Source organism: Callospermophilus lateralis, chromosome 8 (genome assembly GCF_048772815.1).
Source record: "Callospermophilus lateralis isolate mCalLat2 chromosome 8, mCalLat2.hap1, whole genome shotgun sequence".
NCBI classification, from domain to species: Eukaryota; Metazoa; Chordata; class Mammalia; order Rodentia; family Sciuridae; genus Callospermophilus; species Callospermophilus lateralis.
Genome location: NC_135312.1, coordinates 22,338,328 through 22,360,654, shown reverse-complemented (window position 1 = coordinate 22,360,654; position 22,327 = coordinate 22,338,328).

Genomic DNA, 22,327 nt, shown 5'->3' with positions numbered 1-22,327 from the left:
TCAGTCATCTTCATCTGGGCTAAACCTCTTTGTCGTAGATATTAAAAATGAAAAGTATAAAAAATTCCTACGGACTAAATTTCTATTCTCCTAAAATATGTAGGTGGAATCCTTAACTCCTATTTGACTCTATTTGGAGGAAAAACCGTTTAAAAAAAGAAATTAAGGTTAAATGAAGATACAGGGTTGGGACCCTACTCTAGTGTGCCTGGTGTCACAAGAAGAAGGAGAAGGAGGAGGAGAAAGAGAAGAAGAATAAAATAGGAGAAGAACAGGATGAGAGGATGAGGATGAGAGGATGAGGAGGAGGGGAAGGAGGAGAGGAGAAAAGGTAAAGGTCAGGTGAGCCATCCATCTGCAAGCCAAGGAGAGAGGTCACAGAAGAAATGAACCCTGATGATACTGTAATGTTGAAATTTCAGCTTCCAAAACTTTGTGAACATAAATTCCTGTTGTTTAAATTGCCCAATCTGTGATATTTCTCATGACATTTCTAGCCAACTTATAGAGAAACCTAATGTTTTCAGAGTACTAATTAAAGAAAAATATACCACCATCATATTGTTCAGGAACCCTTTATGTGCTTTTTTTGGAAGTTAGACTGACAGTCTCCCTGCAATGTGGTTTTCATACATATACATTATGTTTATACTGTTTTTTATTTACAAATGAATAAGAAGCCTACAGAAAATTATGCTAATACCTTTAACACTAGATTGTGGTATTGTAGAGATTCCCAATTACTTTTCTGATGTTGATGACCACAAAATTCCAAAAATATATTTTTCTCAAAATTCCTTAAAACTAAAAATAAAAACTCTGACAGTCCTCAAATATAGAAATTTCAATTTTGCTGGAGAAATTCAGTGGTCAATGTGGAAAGAAAAAGTGGATAATACTAGTTTAACATTAGAAGGCTCATGTTACAGAGGAAAACTCTCTGGTAAAAGAAATGCACTTTATGTTGCTTAACACAAAGCAATGTAACAAAAAAGTTTTTTTTTTTTTTTTCTGCACCCACCACCTTTTCCAGGGATATCTAGTATGGCTTCTGCTTATCCTTCTACTATTTCAGCTTTATTGAGAGACTACTAGTCATCATTCCATTATACTCCAACACCAATCCTATCCTTGGTCATGTTAGGTTTAGATTTTTATTTCTTGTACTGTTTTGAATACCCACCAGTATTTTTGTTCTGTAATTTTGGACATACTCTCTTCATCCTAAAGAGCAATAAGTAAGTCCTTCTCAATTATTCCCCTTGAAAAAGCATTTCAAATGTTAGATTATCCAGCAACAAGAGCATAGCCAATAGAAGGGATATTTTTGGTATCATCTCATGGGAATAAAAAAAATAATTACCTGTGATATGAACATGATATTTATTATTCCTTGAATGTGTTCTTTCTACCCCATAGAAGCATGTACATTCTTCATAAGCTATTCTTATATTGATAACTTTGCAATATTATCCCAAATTTCAAATATGCTAGCTGTGTTAGATGCCTGTCCTATACGTTATCAAATTATTGTATGCTTTACCTGTTACTCTTCTTATCTGAGTAGTTCTGAATTTTGTACATTCAATTGCCTATTTGCTAGACTATATTCTGAATTCTGAGAATGATAATTTTCAGGGATTTGTTAGAAGCAAAAGCCTCTAGAAATAATATCTACTTTTTAATGGGTAACAGGTGGTACAGACATAACATTAATTCAAATTTTAAAATATCTGGATTTACTTCTGATCATATGGGATTGAAGGAAAATAGAAATAAGGGATACCAAATAATGTACTTAGAGATGTTATCTGTCACCCTCTGAGCACCCCACTTGACCTAAGCAATTTATGCTTTTGTATGAAAACATTCTTCTTGAAATGTTTTTCTGTAGTATTTTCATTGAAGTAAAAAAAAAAAAAAAAAACTATAGATAGCTAGCTAGCTAGATAGCTAGCTAGCTAGCTAGATAGATTGGTAGATGATTCAGAGAACACTGCAGCTTTATCTTTTGGCACATAATTCAAATGGATAGTGTAGGCATTCATGCCACCTTAAAATGTTCTTATTGTAAAATCTGTGGATAATTTTATATTCTCTATTTTAAACATAATATTCAGTTAAGAATTGTATTCTAAAAACTAAGCATAACAAAAAATGAAAATATAAAGGATAAATATGAATCAGTGTAGATCCTAGAGCATGGTACCCTTAAGGCCTTACAGACCTCGAGAAACATTTGTTATTCATAATGTAGAAGCCAATAAGCTTGCATACAAACCAGGATCACAAATTTTCTTTTTAATAAAATAGTATAGAAACATAGAAAACAGCAGTGTATTTCTAAGAAATACACTAACTTTGGATGGCAAGAGTTATAAGGACAGATAAGTCATGGAAATGTCTTAGGGCCACCTCCCCAATGTAAGTTAAGATATAAATATATACATTCTACAGATATAGATCCATCTATATGCTTATCTATCTATATATTTGTGTATCTATCAATCAAGATGGAAGTGCTACAAGGGGCAAATTTGCCAGCATTTAAAATAATTTAATGTAAATATTATAGAGAACTGGGTTTCAATTCAATGTAAATATTTCCTACTATTTGAAAAGTTGAAGCAGAAAGAAATCAGTCATAACTACCATGTTAACATTTGGCTGGGTATCTAGCTCAGTGATAGAGCACATGCTTAGCATGAATTCCTCAGTTTGATTCCATTGCTATAAAAATGACAAAAATAACATATGTAGACTAATGTGAAGATTAGAGATTGGAAGTTGGTCATTATTGCAATGAAATACAAAGCATTTGGAAAAGCTCAAGCACACATATGTTCCCTATATTTTTATTACAAATGGGTTCATCATTTCAAATATATTTCCTATCATAAATTATAGTAGGGAATAAAGAGGCAATCCAAGAAAACTATGCTTTAAAGATGAGTATAAAAAGAAAGCAATGTGTATGTGGTAAAAATTTGCTCCTAATGTGTAGGCTCTCTCTTCACTTCACTAATTGTTTTGCTAAGAAAGCAATATGGAAAATCTTTTGAAAATTTGGAATGGAAACAATTATTTTATTAAATAATACTTTGTTTTACAACAATAACATCTCAATTAAAAAAACATTGATTTATTTTTCTACTGGTGTTTAAAGTTTGAAATATCTGATTTATTTTGATTTCTTGCTTTTCTGTTGTAAAACAAAGTATTATTTAATAAAATAATTGTTTCAGTTAAAAACAAAAAGAAAAATTGGAATGGAATACAGCATACTACAGTGAGGTAGCCACATCAATGTTTATAGCAGCACAATTCATAATAGCTAAATTGTGGACCCAACCTATATGCCTCTTAATGGAATGGATAAAGAGACTGGGGTATATATACACAGTGGAATATTCCTCAGCATTAAAAGAGAATAAAATCATGGCTTTTGCAGGTAAATGGATGGAGTTGGAGAATATCATACTAAGTGAAGTAAGCCAATCCCAAACCACCAAATGACAATTTTTTTTTTCTGATGAGTGGGTGCTGACCCATAATAGGGGTTGTCGGGGGAGCATGGGAGGAATGGAGGAACTTTAGATAGGACAAAGGGTAGGGAGGGGAAGGTAAAGGACATGGGGTAGGAAAGACAGTGAAATAAGAGGGACATCATTACCCTAGGTACATGAATGAAGACAAGAATGGTGTGACTCTACTTTGTATACAACCAGAGAAGTGAAAAAATGTGCTCTGTATGTGTACTTATGAATTGAAATGCATTCTGCTGTCGTGTATAACAAATTATAATAAATATATAACCTTTAAAAAAAAGCAATGAAGCAAAAATATCAAATTCTATATAATACTCTTGTAAAATGCATTTTCACTCTCTATAGATTATATACTTGGGGTGTATACCAATAATTACTTTTGGTATTTTTGGGGGGTGGTACTGGGAACTGAATCCAGGGGTGCTTTACCATGGAACTATATCTTCAGTGCATTTTGCTTTTTATTTTGAGACAGGGTCTAAGTTGGCTAGACCCTTTGGAAGTTTCTGAGGCTACTCTTGAACTCCTAATTGAATCATGTTTTTTTTTTTCATCTGCATCATCACTTCAATAAAATTAACAAGATGATTAAAGGAGAAAATAAGAAACAATAAATAAAAAAAGAAATGAATGTATGTTTTGAAGGTTGCTAAGAAAAATCAGAAGGCTATTTTAACAGAAGTCAGAAATATTACATGATATCCCTATAAGCCTTAAAAGTAGATATAGTATCTAAGATATTTAAATAACAGACAGAATGTATTTCAGAAAATAAATTAAAAAGTAAAATTGCTGAGATTACAAAGAGAATAAGATTATAATTTAGAATGAATGAATGAAAATCCAATATATTGATAATTAATGATGCTCCTAGCTAGGGGTGTAACCAAGCAGTTGAGTGCATGGCTAGCATGTACAAGGCACAGGGTTCCATTTCCAGTCCAGGAACAAGAAAAAAAAAAAAAGAGAAAAAATCCTTCCATGAGGAAAGGAAACTGAATTGAATCCCCATAAATATATATTTTTAAAATTACACCAGGATAATTCTCATGTGGGTTAAACTTTACAGTTGGTAATGTGAATTAGCAAGTTTTATATTCTTAACAAAAAAATTCATGAAACTCAATAGACTAAAATCCATGAGTGTCTTGTTAGCTCATGATTCTATGGGATTTCTATCTTGTTAGCTTAGGATTCTGAGGGTGTTCATTGTGGTTCTACTTCCCATGTAAACTTAGCTGAACTCTGTTTGGCATTTTATGTGTCTATGGTCTGCTGGCAGGTTGATTGGCAGCAGAATGTGTAGAATGTCTTACATATCTGTCAATTGGCAAACTCTAGTGTAGTGTTTGGATGTTAACTTGGACACCTCAGTTGTAGTGCAGAAGGCAAGTTAAATTTTGCCTAAAGTGATTTCAGGATTCTAAGTGCAATAGTGTGAATGTCCCAATGTGCAAGAACTGTTCAAATTTCTGTTTCCATCATATTTGCTGTTTCTCCCTTTGCCAAGACAGGTCACTTAGCTCAAAGAGACAGAGGACTCTGTAACATCACCTTACAGGGATGTGGGTGGAGGTGGAATGATTTTTGCTTACAATAAATTATACTCCTAGCTCATGAACCAACAAATCACATAACAGCAGTAATAAAATATAGTCCATAAAACATAATATGTTTGGTTAAATGAGTACATCATGATGTAGGAATGTATAGCACATTCAATAAAACAAAATGTTTTTCCCTACAAATCTAGTAGGAATTTCTGGGATTGATTGTTTTTATTGTTTCTAATAAAAAGAAGAACTAGCCTGAATTGGGGTGGTCTAAATTAACAAACTAATATGAGTTGCAGGGCTGTAGAGCAGTGCTAAGCAATGTCAGATTTGCATGCTATCAGAGGTATATGAAAATTGGTGCAAAAAGGAAAAAACAAAACAAAAACAACTAGACCTAAATTTGACCTCTCTTTCTCACTTAGTCACAAGGCCTAGTGAACATGTGCCTTGTGACATACAACATCTACTCCCTCTTTCTACCTTCCCCCTTTTTGTCAACATCCTCTCTCTTTCTTTCTGTTATTTTTATAAGTGTGAATAAACAACTTTAAACAATTAACTAAAGGGAAAAAAATGGCATAACTGTATAAGAAAACATTCTCATGCTGAGAATAATAAGATTAAATCCAAAGGAAAATGCAAATAAAAGGACCAAAGCTTAGTAATAGTTAAGAAAAGTTCATTAAAATAATTTCCATAGGATTAAAAAGGCATTTATATTTAAGAATAAAGTCAATACCCTCTTTTTCTGAAATATTAATAAAATGTGGCAATCTTGAAAAAGTCAAAGAGAAAAAATTTAAAAATAAATAAATAAATAAATATTTATAGCTATATAGCTCTAATGAACCTGTACAATTTTTACAACTCTTCTGTAAAGCCAGAATTATCTCAAAGTTAAGTAAAAATGTTCTCTCAAATTTGTCAAAATGTAGGATCTAACAATGAAATATAGGTATATAAAAACATCAAAAAGTTGTGCCAGATGGTTAAGGTGAAAGGATTTCTATTAAAAGATAATAAATGTATATGCAGATGAATATACCAGGAATTGCAATAACCAGAATATTGTAAATTAGATATATAACTCAATTAAATTAAAGTGATTTCAAGATGTGTGTGTGTGTGTGTGTGTGTGTGTGTGTATATATATATATATATATATTAAATTAAATTTTCATGTTTCAAATTATATATATATATAATTATATTTATATATATTATATATTTATATATAAAATTTTTATATATATATATAAAATTTGAAACATGTATAAGCATATAGGAGCATTGTATGGAAAATAAAGCATTGTCACAGATTTTTTAAAACTACGACACATAAAGAACAAATTCAATGTAAAGACAGGAAAATCTAAAAAAAATCTTCTTAAAAGTATTGAACATGTATGGCTGTATGTTCATTTGTATTTCAGTTCTGTTTCAGTCAAAGAAATTAAAGCAATCTAGGTATTTCCAATATAAGAAATTCTATAGAGGTTACTGATTATGCAGGTGATAAAAAAACTTAGAAGGTGAGCAGTGATTACTAAGTAACTCAGGAGAGCAAGAAGCAGGAGATGACTAGGAGATGGCAAGGTTCAGTGGGAAGATTGCCAGAAGCAAGAAAACAGGACAGGGAATAAAAGAGTTAGAGTATTTTTTTGGACACTATGACCCAGAACCTGAGCCCACCAGCTGAAATGAGAGAGAGAGAAAGAGACTTCAATTTCCATTTTGCCATTAGTACTCCAGTCACTTTCCTGTAGCTCTCATTGGTCCATTCTTGTCAGAAGTCAGTTGAAAAAAAATAGTATAGTAAATAAATTTTGTAAATAAAAAGTGAACATTGGATTTTAAAGCAAATCTCCCACGATTACCTGGTAAATATATGCTCACATATGTTATGTGTTCAGTATTCTGAATACCCCAAATAGTATAAAACCAAATTATAAGAAAACAAATAAATATATCTTAATTTTTGCTCCTAGGTATAAACATTTTTCCAGTAATAAGAGAATAATTAAAACAATGAAATAAAATTTGGTATTTTAAGTTTTCTAAATATGAAGAATATCCATAGGTGAAAGTTATAGAATCAAAAGACAAACATTTTGGCTGTAAGTGATGGCATATGCTTGTAAACTCAGTGACTCAGTAGATTGAGGCAGGAGAATTGCAAGTTCAAGACTAGTCTCAGCCATTTGAGGAGATCCTAAGCAACTTATACTCTGTCTCAAAATATAAATAAATAAATAAAAAGAGAGATGGAGATGTAGCTCAGCAGTAACATCTGAGTTCAATCCTTAGTTTCACCCCCCAAAAGACAAATGTTTTAACTTACTGTAGAAGAACTTCATATGATTTGCAATGGGAACTAACTAATCTACAAATAGACATTGTGGGAGTTCTTCCTGATCTACTTGATCACTTTTTTAAATATATATATATATATATTAGAAGTTGATGGGCCTTTGTTTTGTTCATTTATTTCTATGTGGTGCTAAGAATCAAACCTAATGCCTCACACATGGTAGGCATGGCTTTACCGCTGAACAACAACCCCAGCTCCTTGATCATTTTTAATAACATTATACACCACCTTAAATTATGAAAGCTTCACCTCAGAAGTTCATACTTCAGAGTCTACTTAGAGAGTTGCCCTAGCATTATTGTACTTATGTGATATACACGTTTTGTTTTGTTTTGAGAATTTCTGTTTCTTTTTTCTTTATTTTTTCTGTTACTTCTTTTTTATTTGTTCTAATTTGTTATACATGATAGCAGAATGCATTTCAATCCATTGTATATAAATGGAGCACAGCCATTTATATGGTTGTACATGATGTAGAGCTGTACCACATGTGCAGTCATACATGTGCCTAGAGTAATGATGTTTAATTCACTCCACCATCTTTCCTTCCCCCATACTCCCTCCCCTTCCCTCCCTCTCCTTTGCTCAAAGTTCCTCCATTCCCATTATGAGTCAGCATCCACTTATCAGAGACAACATTTGGCCTTTGTAGTTTTGGAATTCTCTTACTTTGCTTAGCATGATATTCTCCAACTCCATCCATTTGCCAAAAAATGCCATAATTCTACATGAGATTTTATGACCCCATCTCTCTCAGAAGTCTTTTAATACATGATTGATATGCTGGAACATCAGAACCCAATTGTCTTGCCTTGAATTGCATCAAATCCAAATCATATTTGCCTGGTAAGAGTTTCCCTGAAAGATCAGAGCAAAACTTTGCTCTGTGGGAATTTGTGTCAATTTTCTCTCTTTCCTGGCTTCCTCCCTCCATGTTTTAATTTGTCATCTTTTACTGATATCTCTTGAAAACATTGCCTGAGCAAATCACTTGTATGTGAAATAACATAAGTTCCCATTTCCCATTTTGCATCAGGTGAATATAGTCCCTAAGAAACTGTGGTTGATATGAAGAAAGGTGTTGTGGATGGCAGGTGGTCAGGTGGGGCCTGACTAATAATAAATAGCTCTTGATGACACTCCTCCCCCAAATGTTTAAAAGGAGAGGTAAACAGTGTTCATTAGTTTGGCTGTCATTCTGAGAATTATGAAAAATTATTGAGTCTTAACAGATGACTTAAAGATAACTGTTAAATAATTTTCTTTACTTTCTTCTAACTTATTTTCTTTCAGTAAAAAAAAATCTTTGGTTAGAACATAGTAATAGACATATAGATCGAAAAGGACCAGATTAGTCTCAAGGATACAACATAAGAAGTTATTGCTGACATTTGGATGAGAAATTATAGTAAATTCAAGTAGTTTTGTTGACATAGAGAGTAGATTCAAGAGATGCAAAGGAATTGATTATACTGGAACTGATCATGAATTAGAGGCAATAGAACAATGGAGTTTAGATGAAGGCTGCTTTGCTGTTTCCAAACTGTAAGATCTTAAGTGTGTTTTTGATTCTTTAAACCATCACTTTCTTTTGGGGCAACAGAGATATACAATAAGAATTTAGCTCATTGACTTCTTGTGGAGATGAAATAAAATATTTAAGGCAATTAGCACAACGACTCTTACATGCTGAATGCTTAATAAATATTGAATATGGTATACAAGGGGAAAATAAATAATGATTTTGAGAATTTAGCTTAGTTGGACCAATATTTAATTGCAGAAAGTCTCTGATTTATGAAGGCTATTTCAACTTATAAAGGTATGACAGTACGCAAATATAGTAAGAGTCATATCTCAAATTATTAGCTTGGAACTTGTCTCATGCTAGTAACATCTGGTAAGATCCACTCTGTTGTGATGTAGGACAGGACTGAGCCCCACCTCTCAGTCAGCCACTTGATCACAAGGGGAAAGGACCCATTGTAACAGACTGCTGTATTTTTTAGTTAGTTGCATTAAAAGATTTTCAATTTACCATATTTTCAATTTAGCCTGGGCTTTTTGGGAGCTGACTCTATGTTAAATTAAATTATATCTGTATGTGGACAGCTGGAAATGAGCAAGCTCAATAATTTAAACCTGGTATTTGCAGAATTTCTGCCTCTTCCTTTTATTTGGCATTTATTATCCTCATTTTCCACAAATCTACAACTTGGCTATAAGTTCAAAACACATTTATCTGATACATCACTGGGGAAAATACAAAAAAAAAAAGATTTATGAGTTAGAAAATTCTCCCTGATACAAGAACCATTGTACTGATCATAATTCTATGAAATATAATATATATATATATATATATATATACATTTTTATATGAGAAAATAAATGTTGTTGATATCTTAAGAAATGTATATTAGTGGATACCTGTGAATTATAATGTGCATAATTAATATAATTTAATAACATAACTTGCATTTTACTGTTGTTAATAAAGACTGAAATGGTTCAAAATTTAGTCATATAATAGAATCTAATAGAAGAATATCATTCCATCAACAATAATCTCCCTGACAAGTAATTCTTTGTGTTGACCAAGCAACATTTTTCTAACAGTTCTCTTGCTGTATTATCTGTCAAAAGTCTGTCATACTTCTCTAAAATAAACTCTTATTTCCTAGAATCCTATGCATTGGTCAGACACACTGTGGCATGACATTTTTTTCTTGCAGAACATGGTCTTTTTCTGAAAAGCAATTTCCCTTGTATAATTTCTATTTGAAAATCTATTTATTAGTGACAGCAGTATAAAGAGAACATTAATTTTAATACTTTGGGGATTGTTTACCTTAGTGGCCAATGTGATATTGCCAAAGACAGTAGCAAAAAAAAAAGTGAAATTGACTGACTGTTGGCAATCTCCTAGGTAGAGGGTTCTCAGCACATCTGAAAAATGGGATTCATGCAAATCTGATGTGTCTACTTTGAAGTCCCATATACCAAAACTTGAACGAGTTTTAGGAGAACACCGCTCCAATAGAATGGCTGCCATCTTTATAAGGTACATTCTCTGTGGAGCAATCAATTTTATTTTTTACTTTTATTTTAACATAAAGGGATTTCCAGCTAGCATTTGGAGATTTAGAAGAATGAAAATGATGGATCCAGCTGGAAGTTGCAAATATCCTGCTTCAAATAAAAGCCTCCATTCTAAATGTAGTTACTTGGAGGTTAAGGTCTATAGAATTTCATTTCTCAGGAGTTGTGGAGAATGTTCTGCATAATGTAGGTTGTCTCAAACTGTCAGGGTAATGGCAGAGGTGACTGTTAAAGTACAGATTCCTAGGCCCTATCCTGTGGTCTCTCTCTAAGGGATGGAGACTATTTTTAAATGAATTTTCCTTGTTATTTATGACGATTTTGGGGGAAAATACCTGTGCAATGCTTAAAAATATGGGTTTTGATAGAAACAGATGGCTGGTTTTGGCAAGGACTGCCATTTCTGCAATTTACTACTCACTGATATCAGGAAAGTATCTAATCTTTCTGTATTTCAGTTTCCTCTGTAACAAGAATATGTACAGGAAATTTCCTATTGCATTATTTGAAAAAGCTGGTTTTGATTCTCTTAATAAACTACAGGTCAAAACACTTCATCCAACATTTACTTTCATCTGTATTCTTGATAATTCCCATTCTGAATGCCATGAGATGAAATCTTAGAGTACTTTTGATTTGCATTTCTCTAATTACTAGAAATGTTGAACATTTTTTCATATATTTGTTGATTAAATGTATATCTTCTTCTGAAAAGTGTCTGTTCAGCTCCTTAGTCCATTTATTGATTTGATTTTTTTTTTTTTTTTGGTGTTAAGTTTTGGTGAGAATGTGGAGGAAAATGCACACTCATACACTGCTGGTGGGACTGCACATTGTTGCAACCAATATGGAAAGCAGTAGGGAGATTCCTTAGAAGACTAGAATGGAACCACCTTTTGACACAGCTATCCCACTCTTTGGCCTATACCCAAAGGACTTAAAAACAGCTTAATATAGTGATATGGCCATATCAATGTTCATAGCAGCTCAATTCACAATAGTTAAACTGTGGAAGCAACCTAGATGCCCTTCAATATATGAATGGATAAAGAACTGTGGTATACATATACACAATGGAATATTATTCAGCGTTAAAAGAGAGTAAAATTATGGCATTTGCAGGTAAATGGATGGAGTTGGAGAATATCATGCTAAGTGAAGTAAGCCAATCCCCAAAACCCAAATGTCAAATGTTCTCTCTGATAATTGTATGCTGATTTATACTGGAGGCCATGGGAAAAATGGAGGAATTTTGATGGGGCAAAGGGGAGGGAAGGGTAATAAGGAGGTATGGGTGCAGGAAAGATGGTGGAATGAGATGGACATCATTACCCTAGGTATATGTATGACTGCACATATAGTGCAATGTTACATTGTGTACAACCAGAGAAATGAAAAGTTGTGCTGCACCAGGCAAGGGGTGCATACCTATAATCCCAGTAGCTAGGGATGCTGAGACAGGATGATCACTTCTTCAAAGCCAGCCTCAGCAAAAAGTGAGGTGCTAAACAACTTAGTGAGACCCTGTCTCTAAATGAAATACAAAAAAAATAGGGCTGGGGATGTGGTTTAGTGGTTGAGTACCCCGTAGTTCAATCCCCAGTAACCCCTCCACCAAAAAAAAAAAAAAAAAGTTGTGCTGTAATTGTTTACAAGGAATCAAAATGCATTCTGCTATCATGTATACCTAATTAACAAATAAATTAATTAATTTTTAAAAGACCATATGTAGTGGGAACTGAGAAATTTGATGCACTTCTGCTGTCAGTCAAAAATCAAGAGGTGGACCTAGGTGGTAAACTTTCCTGGACACATAATGAAACAGAAGTGCAGGAGGGGCTTGCCTTGCCTTTCAAGTCTCTGAGAGGACCCACTCTCTCCCTTGAGAGTGTCCCCTTTCACTCTCCTTGCCCTTTTAATAAACTCTTGCCTTCCAAAAAACAAACAAACAACAACAACAACAACAACAAAAACACTTTATCCTCAAAACTGCAGAATCAAAAATTCCTTAAGGGAGGTATGGGCTGTACTTTAGTAGGAGAGCGCTTGTCTTGCATGTGTGAGGCACTGGGTTCAATCCTCAGCACCACATAAAAATAAAATAAAATAAAGTCTATCTACAACTGCAGAAAAAAAAATCCTAAGGCCTTTAAAGACTAGATATTCCATAAAATGTACTTGTATATTCTCTATGGTACCATAAATGAAAGAGTAATAAAGATCAAACTGAGGTCATAGACCTAATTTTTTAAACAAATTTGAATTTCTACACTATACTAATAGTACGAATTGCCATGTCTTTATTTTTGTCTATTATAAATCTTACCTGTGTTAAAGATACTTACTTCAAATTTTCAATGAATTTTTTTTGAGCATTCTCTTTCTTCATTTATAAATCCAGAATGAAAGTGATCCAAGAGAAAATGGGAAGTGCACTGATGCAGTTGGCTTAAAGAGCACTGGAGTTGTAACAGCTACAGTTACTTTCCATTCCCACTGTCCTAGGTGGAATAGTGCCATGACTCCTGCAGTGTACATCCTGACACCTGTGGATACATTCTGTTATATATCAGGGATTTAAGTTTGCTAATTACTGATCTTGAAATAGATCATAATGTATTATCCAACTGGACTCAATATAATCATAGGGGTTCTTGAAATTTGGTGAAGGGAAGCAGAAAACTTTAATATCAGCATCAGAAAGAGACAGAAATTCGAGAATGCTAAGCTTCTATCCTTGAAGATGGAGAAAGAGGCATGTGTTGAGAAGTAGAAGTTGCCTTTAGAAGGTGGACAGGGCTTCTAGAACAACCAGAAGAAAGAAGTCTCTACAAACACCTTGATTTTAGTCCAATGAGGTCTGTTTCATACTTTTTACCCACAGAATATAACATAATAAATCTGTGTTGTCTTGAGCCAGTAAAAATGCATTAACTGGTTACATAACCAATAGCAAATCAACAGTGAGGTAATTACCATGAGAGTGTTTCAGCCTATCTAAATTGAACCAATCTCCCTGGTTATTTTGCTCCTCTAGGACCTCTTTCTTGGGTTCTAAATTTGGGTCATTTATTACCCAGTTATCAATAGACACTCCACTGATGTTCTACTCTCTCCTTCTTGTTTGTTGACATTCTCTTGTTCAAACCACAAGGCATAACTTATTGTTGTTCTGAAAAGTTGGCTTATTTACCTAGAAAGATCTCCAACTTCAAAGCCTATAAACACCTTGGGGGTGATCCCTAGGATGATCCTTCCAGATTGTAAAATGAATTGTTACAACTGAAAATATTGATCTCTTTTTTGATGGATACAGGAGCCCCAATATTATAGAAATGTAATTCCCTTCTCTTTTTCCTGAAAGGACATACAAGGGAAAAGGAGGAGAGATAAGTAAATACCTAACCGTACCAGAACACAGGACAATTCCTTCTGTTTCTCACAACTGCATTGCTCAAAAGGCTTTTCAGTTGTAAAAACATTAAATGTTGACCTAAATTTATTTCTATCTACTTCAGACTCTTGTAGGTAAAAGGGAACTGAAGTGGAAAAAGTAAATATTCATGGAGAGTCAAATAAATATTGCAAATATTTTTTAGCTATATTGTTTTTGTTTCCATGATACCATCTTAATATTCTGCTGTATTTAAAATATTTTACAGTATAGTCCATGAACCTATATTGAAAATTAAATCAAAATATAATGTATCAGGCAGCTAATGCTTACAAAAGATGTGTTGTGTTCCTGTCACTAAGGCTTCATGTGCATTGTTGCATTATTTATCTTCATGACTACCCAATGAGGTTATGTTTTATACGGATTTTAGAAACCAACATTCACAGAGATTAAATAATTTGCCATAGACCACAGTTTCTTAATATGAAATTTTGTGTGATTGTCAGCAGCTCACTCAGATTCTGATAGACTACCACACCAGTAGGTAAGAGAGGAATTAAGAATTTTACCCTCAAAGATCTCTGTATCTATTGATACATATACATTCTTTCTCTTTTTGCATTACGTGTGTGTGTGTGTGTGTGTGTGTGTGTGTGATATATTAAAGTTTTTATAAAGGACTTCTTCCTTTAGTCTAAGTGTAGTTCTGTAATACATGCTAAAAATGTTTACTTTATACCTCTCCTTTTGTGAATAACATGAACAGGGATGCACATCTAACTGCATTAATACGTTCCATTTCTAACTTCATTGTATGTTACAAAATGTCTGTGGTTGTTTTCCTCTTGACAATGCTGTATTTATGTCCCTCCAAGTTTTATTTCTATAGTTGAATGACCTCATCTTTATTTTATCCACTTTTAGTCCCATTCCTTCTCCTCACATAACTTCACAATTATAAGATCAAGGCTTCTATTTATTGCTTTATTTTACTTGTGTATATGAGTTGATCCTGTGTTTTAAGCTATACTTCTGGGTGTATGCATAATTTTTTCAGTCAGAAGTACTGATAAAATTACAAATTTTCGCTTTGGTTGTATAGAAGGAATAATAATACTTCAAAGACATTTATTGTGATTGTAAAGCTATTCCCAAAACATTAGCCAGTGATATCAGATTTGTTTCCATTTTATTTTATCCATTTCCATTGAATGAGGCAGCACTGAACAACAGGTATGCTATTATGCTACGAAGAGTCTAAGATTAAGTATTTGAATGTTTTATGATATCGATTAAATACCCCTTATGAAAAGCTTTTATTAAAATTGCAATGCATTTCTGTAAATTGTATAAAAAATACAATTTCTCTACATAGCTATAAAAACAGAAATGGAAAAGAAACATTTATTATCTACATTCTTTGGTTTTATATGAAGCCACATTGTCCTGTGTTATTCTTTGCATTTCTGCTTGGAATGTTGCTCCAAATTCCAAAGCTATGGCTCAGAGTTCTAACCTGCTAAAACACATGAAGGCCTCTCTGCACTGAGGCTCTGGTTCCAAACATCTCTCCCTGAAGCCACATGGGTTCCAGCGAAAGGTCTCATAGCACATCATTTGCATAAAATAGCGGATACAAACAAACACACTTCAACCAGTACATCTGTATTTACCTCCATTTGTGAAGTCTCTTGTATTAGATTTCCACCATGAATGATAAAAAGAAAAAAGTAATGAATCTAAATCTTCAAATTTAAATGGGTTTAGTAAAAATACTCACCAACTGACCAGAAGTTTATTTTCAGATTTAACTTAAAATGAAATGTCCATATGCTGTACGAAAATACAGAAACCTCTCTATACTAATTCTGAAGAAATTTGTTTACCTTTTTTATGAAGATTTTCAAATATATTCTTTCTTCCGTTTAAATTTCATTCAATTTTCTTTTTTCCAACCCAAATTTCTTTTTCTTTTTTTTCTTTGAGAGAGAGAGAGAGAGAGAGAGAGAGAGAGAGATACTTTTTTTAATATTTATTTTTTAGTTTTCAGTGGACACAACATCTTTATTTTATTTTTATGTGGTGCTGAGTATGGAACCCAGTGCCCCGGCGCATGCCAGGTGAGCGCGTTACCGCTTGAGCCACATCCCCAGCCCTCCAACCCAAATTTCTAGAGGAAAATTTAAGTGTAAATATTCAGCTCTAATATTCCAAACTTTATTTAGGTATACTTAAGAAATAAAAATTATTAAAAATATATGGCTGGCTATGTGATGTCTTTACATGCATTGTGAAATGATTACCACAATCAGGCTAATTAATATACCTAATACCTTGGATGGCTTTAATTTTTCTTTTGTATGGTGAGACACCAAGGCTCAATTCTCTTAAATAAATTTCACATATGAGATGTAATATTTTTAACTACAGCCAGTGTACACTGTATCTCCAGGAATTATTTATTCCATATAACTGAACTTTTGATTAATATCTCTTCTCCCACTCCAGACTTTTGGCAAGCTTTGTTCTTTTCTCTAATTATGTGAATTTGACTGTTTTAGATTCTGTGTAATTGAGATCCCAGACTTCTCTTTCTGTGTAGCGTTTGTCTTTATTCACTCATCTACTGTTGAATGCTTAAGTTGTTTCAATATGGTGTCCCTTTTAAATAATGCTGCAATGAACTTTGAAGTACAAATAATTCAGTCATGCTGATTCCATTTACTTTGAATTTATTCCCAGAAGTGAAATTGCTGGATCATATAGTAGTTAAATGTAAAATTTTTCAATCACTTCCATACTGTTTAAAAAAAAAACAACTGTACCAATTTATATTTCTACCAACAGTGTACAAGGGCTTTCTTTTCTCAACCTCCTTGCCAACGGTGGATATCTTTTGTCTTTTTTAAGAACCATCTAACAGGTGTGGTGATATCTCATTGTGTTTTGATTTGCATTTCCCTGATTATTTATTGATATGGAATGCCTTTTCATAGTCATTGTCACCTTTCATAATATTTACACTGTTGATATTTGTATATCTGCCTCAAATAAATGCCAATTCATTTATTACTAGTTTTTAAACAGGTCCTTAAACTTTTTGCTATTGATTTCATTGAATAACTTGTGCATCTTAGATGTTAATTTCTTATCTCATATATGTTTTGCAAATATTTTCTCCTATTCCATAGATTTCCTTTTCATTTTGTTGATTGTTTCTTTGTTATGCAGATGATTTTAGTTTGAGGAAATCCCATTAGTTTATCTTATGTCTTGCTGCCTGTGCTTTTGTTGACTTACATGAAAAATCATTGTTCAGACATATGTCAATAATTTTCCTGTGTTTTATTTATTATTTTTATGATTTCAGATGGTACCTTTTAAGTCCCTCACCTTTTTTGAGTATTTATAATATATTGTGTAAATAAGTTTCCAATTTTATTCTTCTGCATATGGATATCCTCAGTATATGACATGTGAGGTCACAAAAGTTTTAAGAAATTTAAGATGATTCTGCATTGTTTTAAGTTTTCTAGAAGACAAGTATTTTCCTATTTTCTATTTTCCTATTTCTTCCTGACGTTTCAATAATGTTTTTGGAGTTTTCACTAAATTCTGATTTATGTTATATAATTATATGCCTATTAATTCATCTATTTAATTTTATTTCAACATCTTTTCAAGAAGAGAATTTTGTATATGTGTCATAGATTAAGCTCCACTTTGCATTGGTTTGTTGACTCCTGTGACATAGTAAGAAGAATGCTAATTACACGATTATGAGCAGATGGCCACTCCTTTGGCGAGAACTTATTTCAAGCAACCAAGAGCAAAATTTCTAACAACTTGTAATTTTAACATAAAATCTGAAGACAAACCTCTCTGGAGTAGACATTCCTCCATGGAGGAAGACTGGAACAGTTCAGAAAGTCCTACAGCCCTAAGATGAACAGTGGAGTTTAAATGGATGTCCACTCCAGAGACCTAGGTCAAAGTATAGCCATAACAACTGGACAGCCAGAAAGAAGATTTCAGGAATAAGGCAGTATTTCAGTTATCAGAACTGAGGGAAGATATCTGCATTATACTAGTGAGTACAGTAACTTTTTTCGTGATTATAGAGCTTTATAAATTCCATTCTTTGATTCAGAAAAGCAAGAGAAGGCCACATTCTGTAAATGCCTCCTGAAATTCCAGTGGAAGCAATGAAATGTGGTTTACTTATGAAAACATTACCCTGAGGATATACCTTCACAGTTAGAAACATGCTTTTACTAAAGTAGTAATTATAATAATTAGTGAACTTTAAATACTAATCCTGACACCATCAACACCACCATTAGAGGGGTATGGGCCGGGGAGAAAAATAGCATGCAGGTAAGGAAGCCAGTGAGAAAACACAGGTAAGAATGATGTTTATTCGGATCACTTCTGATATGGAGTCTGATACTGGTGAGACTTTTTTCTTTCTCTTTTTTTTTTCTTTTTTTTGTTCCTTCCCTTCATCCTTTTCATCTTTCTTTCTTCTCTAAAATTACTCATTTAATCCTCCAAAATATAGAGACAAATTCCTGACTGAAAAGTAAATGGAATCCATAGCTCAAAATTTGAAGTACCATATCTATTACAGCTGCATCTTAAAGTAATTAAAAAGAATAAGGAGGCTAGGGAATATAGTACAGTTGGTAGAGTGGTTGCCTCACATGCACAAGGCCCTGTGTTCAATCCCCAGCACATACATAAAAAAGAATAGGAATCGATTAAACAGCTTTTTGAGCTTTTTGAACATGATGAAGATACCTGCATGGTGATATGTAGAGATTTTCAACAATTTTTACTTCTTTCAAATGTCCCATAAAAATGACAAGATAAGCTCATCATCGATGAGGTCATTAAAAATGAAGATGTGATTTTTAAATAAAATTCAGTTTTACAAAACTAGAAATGTGAGAAATGACAGCAAAAAAACTACAAGCTAGGAAGCTGATGATGAGCTAAAGAGGGGTGCTTGAAATTGCTACAGAGAAAAGTGACATTGAGAGTTGAAACCCAAATTCAGAGTATGAACTTTTTGAAAGAACTGCAGCCCATATGCCATCCTGAAATAAAGTCTACAGAAATGAGGAAACTCTTTATCAACAATGTCATGTTTCAGTTCATGAGGTGAAGAGGTCAGGAATTGGAGCTGCCAACAGTAACAAGAGATAACAAATCTAACTTTTAATCTCAGTTCTAAACATGGACGGTTGCACTGTCAGTAAATTGATTTTTTTCAGTGTCCTTAGAAATTTGAGATTTCTTATTCATCACTACCACACAGAGCCACTTTCGACTGAAAAAAGTCAATGCTTTAGTGTTAACTATTATTGTCACCTGTCTTGGTCAATAGAGGACAATATTACAGGCATCAAGAATACCTAAGTTGACTAAAATTTAAAAAAAAATCAAATAAATGTTTTATGTTATGACCATAATGAAGAACTGTAAGACCAATATCTCAACTCCATTAATAACCAATTTGTAACCACTCTGAGATTTTAAAATATTGCAAACTAGTCTTTTAATGCCATTGATAATGTATCCATAATGCAGCTCTAACAAGATTTTTCCTAAGAATAATATTATGTGATATTTCTTATTGACCTCTGAAGGATTTCATTTGCATTTATCTGATAATTATAATAATACTTTCTGAGTATTCTATGTGTATTAACCAATTAATATTCAAAAGAACCAGAAGAGAATGGTATTGTTATTTTTTCTTTTCTCTCAAGTATACACACTTATTAAGTAACTTTCCAAGAATACACACAAGTGACAAATGACTTAAACTTCCTATAAACCCAAGATTAGCAAATTACATAGTCCTTTGCCCTAAATATACTTTCTCTTTGACCATATACAAGTCTGCTTGGAAAACAAAAAATAACCATATTGACCCAATGCTTCAGCTTTTCAGATAACTCTTTTCAACCAATAAGTAGCATTTAGTGACAGATAGTTGCTCACTATTGTGTTAAATTTTATTTCATGTTATAAAAAAACAAATGCTTAAAATAAAAAGAAAAGAAAAATATAAGGAAGATATTAATTGCTTATTATTAAAATCATTTAGAATATCTCTTTTTAATCATAATAAAGGAGGAATTCAGGCAATATTCAAGACAAAAAAGAATATGAAAAACTAGGAGAAACTCAGTTATTTCTTTATGATGATCCACCATACCCATCTCCCTGCTTATCTGTATTTCTGACTTCCCTAGCCATAAACAATGCAGGAAGTCACTCATTCAGACCCTTAAATCATGTTAATCTGGCAGGGTTTTTAATCTAGAGAATCCTATGCCCAATTCTAAGTTCTAACAGCAAATATACTGACCCTTCTGAATCTACTCCTGTCCAACCACTACACTCAAAAAATGGAGTCACATAGAAAACAGTAAGCATATAAGCAATTTCAGATTCATTTCCTAAAAACAGAAAATAGCTTATTTGCTGCCTGTGATAAGATGAAAGTATTTCTATAATAATGATAGACATGGGTTGGCATTTGCAATAAGAGAGTGAAAAGCATAGTTAGACTATTTTTTTCAGGAATTGACACAAGCCTATCTTAAGCAGAAATGTCCTCATAGAATATTCTTACTGGTTACAATCTCAGAACAGCCATAAAAATCTCAACATAATATAATACAATTACATATTATATTGTATATTTAGATATAAAATTAAAATTAATATTATAATTTAATAATATAAATAAAACTAAAGAAAGAAGATTGGTTGTAGCCATGTAGTACTATAGATTGATACTGCTAATTCTAAATTTCATGTTTCTTTTTTGATTCCATAATTCCTACACTTTCATAATATCTATATATCCATTTATATCTATCTATATATCTATATTTGTGGTACTTACTCTGCCCATTCTTTGATTTGGGAGCTCACATAAAGTTTGAAAGGTTTTGGTTTCAATATGTTTTTCAATTTAACAAATTGCTGTATAGACACCCTTTCTGTATTAAATAGAAACCTTCCAGGAGTGATTTTGATAAACTTCTTGAATGGACTTAGAATGACCTTGATAATAATCTTTTATTCACAGCCTCATTTTCAATATCCTGATCTTCCCATTCCCACACAATTCAGTTCAAGAATGACTTTATGTAATGAAGAGTGGGTGCTTTGGACCAGAGAGCACATTGAAATGAAAAAAATATTGTTTCTCATATCAGTGAGAATAAGATAGAGGATTTTTGTGGGAAAAGATGTTCCCTTGGTATTGACACGTGACACGTGACACATGATAGAATTTCTATTATCAGTGTACACAAAATTGTAGATTTTCCTTGTTTTGTGGAAGAGACATTGGTAATATGCAGATTTTAGATTCAGTGAAGTATTGGTGTGAGACAGAAAATGAAACAAGAAATAAGGATGTGAAATGATACTCATTTGATACTCAAATAACCTCTTGTATCTTTGACAAAGTTACTTCCCTAAGGAGAAAAACATATCATGACTCATTGAACATAATCCTTAAAGAAGCAATATATAGTTTACTGCAAATGCCTCTTGTAATCTTGAGAGACTAGCCAGTTGCTCTAATTTAATCTTCCATCCTTCATTTCAGAAATTTAATTGAAAATATCAAGAGATAAAACTAGTTAGAAAAGTAAAACTAAATGGCAAATAAATTATGAAAACCAGGTCACTCATATGGAAGATACAAGTTGAGGGTATTTAAGATTTATGGCCATAAAAAAAAAGAAAAATCATTAGAGTAAGAAAATATCTTTTTTGTTTTGTTTGTTTTTGGTACTGGAGTTTAAATCCAAGGATGCTTCACACTAAACCACATCTCCAGCCCTTTTATTTTTTTTTATTTTTTATTTTGAGACACGGTCTCTTTGAGAGGCATAGGGCCTTGCTAAATTGCTAAAGCTGGTTTGAACTTGCCATCTTCTTACCTCAGCTTCTCTACTGCTAGGATTACTGGTGTGTGCAACCATACCCAGCAAGAAAACATTTTAATTAAACATATTGCAACAGAAAGCTAGAAGGTATTTTTTCCCTGTAAAATTGTATATCTATGTGGATATACATAAATACATATGTTTTAAAAATATACATTTTTTACTTCAATGGAAAAATGGGGATAAATTAAATTTTCATCTAAATGATAATTTCCAAGCTTCACCAACTTCTTAATTTAATTTTTCAGAGCAACTATCTTGCCTTGACTACCACTAGTACAAATTATACCAGGTAGCAAATGTCTGGTTCAAAAGACATAGGTGATATAATAAAAAATTTTGCTATAATTTCCTACCTCCTAAGGCCTAAAACT